Source organism: Trichechus manatus, unplaced genomic scaffold, assembly GCF_000243295.1.
Source record: "Trichechus manatus latirostris isolate Lorelei unplaced genomic scaffold, TriManLat1.0 scaffold00103, whole genome shotgun sequence".
Classification (NCBI taxonomy): Eukaryota; Metazoa; Chordata; class Mammalia; order Sirenia; family Trichechidae; genus Trichechus; species Trichechus manatus.
Genome location: NW_004444039.1, coordinates 2,415,404 through 2,416,857, shown reverse-complemented (window position 1 = coordinate 2,416,857; position 1,454 = coordinate 2,415,404).

Sequence of the window (1,454 nt, the reverse complement as noted above, 5' to 3'; positions counted from 1 at the left end):
GAAACATCTCAATTGATATTCCGTCAATTCCTGGAGCTTTCTTTTTCACCAATGCCTTCAGTGCAGCTTGGACCTCCTCCTTCAGTACCATTGTTCCTAGTCGTATGCTACCTCCTGAAATGGTTGAACGTCGATCAATTCTTTTTGGTATAGTGACTCTGTGTATTCCCTCCATCTTCTTTTGTAGCTTCCTGCATCGTTTAATATTTTCTCTATAGAATCCTTCAGTATTGCAACTCGATGCTTGAATTTTTTCTTCAGTTCTTCCAGTTTGAGAAACGCTGAGCATGTTCTTCCCTTTTGGTTTTCTATCTCCAGCTCTTTGCACATGTCATCATAATACTTTACTTTGTCTTCTCAAACCACCCTTTGAAATCTTCTGTTTAGCTCTTTTTCTTCATCATTTTTTCCTTTCGCTTTAGCTGCTCGAGGTTCAAGAGCAAGTTTCAGAGTCTCTTCTGACATCCATTTAGGTCTTTTCTTTCTCTCCTATCTTTTTAATGACCTCTCGCTTTCTTCACGTATGATGTCCTTGATGTCATTCCACAACTCATCTGGTCTTCAGTCATTAGTGTCCAACCCATCAAGTCTATTCTTGAGATGGTCTCTAAATTCAGATGGAATATACGCAAATTCATACGCTGGATCTGGTGGACTTGTTCTAATTTTCTTCAGTTTCAACCTGAACTTGCATATGAGTAATTGACGCTCTGATCCACAGTCAGCCCCTGGCCTTGTTCTGACTGATGATATTGAGCTTTTCCATGGTCTCTTTCCACAAATGATTCCTGTGTATTTCATCTGGTGAGGTCCATGTGTATAGCTGCCGTTTATGTTGGTGAAAAGAGGTATTTGCAATGAAGAAGTCGTTGGTCTTGCAAAATTCAATCATGCGATCTAAGGCATTGTTTCTATCACCTAGGCCATATTTTCCAACTACCGATCCTTCTTCTTTGTTTCCAACTTTCGCATTCCAATCACCAGTAATTACCAGTGCATCTTGATTGCATGTTTGATCAATTTCAGACTGCAGAAGTTGGTAACAATCTCCAATTTCTTCATCTTTGGCCTTAGTGGTTGGTGCATAAATTTGAATAATAGTTGTATTAACTGGTCTTCCTTGTAGGCATGTGGATATTATCCTATCATTAACAGCGTTGTACTTCACAATAGATCTTGAAATGTTCTTTTTGATGATACACGCCACACCATCCCTCTTCAAGTTGTCATTCCTGGCATAGCAGACCATAAGATTGTCTGCTTCAAAATGACCAATACCAGTCCTTTTCAGCTCACTAATGTCTAGGATATCAATCTTTATGCATTCCATTTCATTTTTGATGATTTCCAATTTTCCTAGATTCATACTTCGTACATTCCAGGTTCTGATTATTAATGGATGTTTGCAGTGGTTTCTTCTCATATTGAGTCGTGCCACATCAGCAAATGAAGGT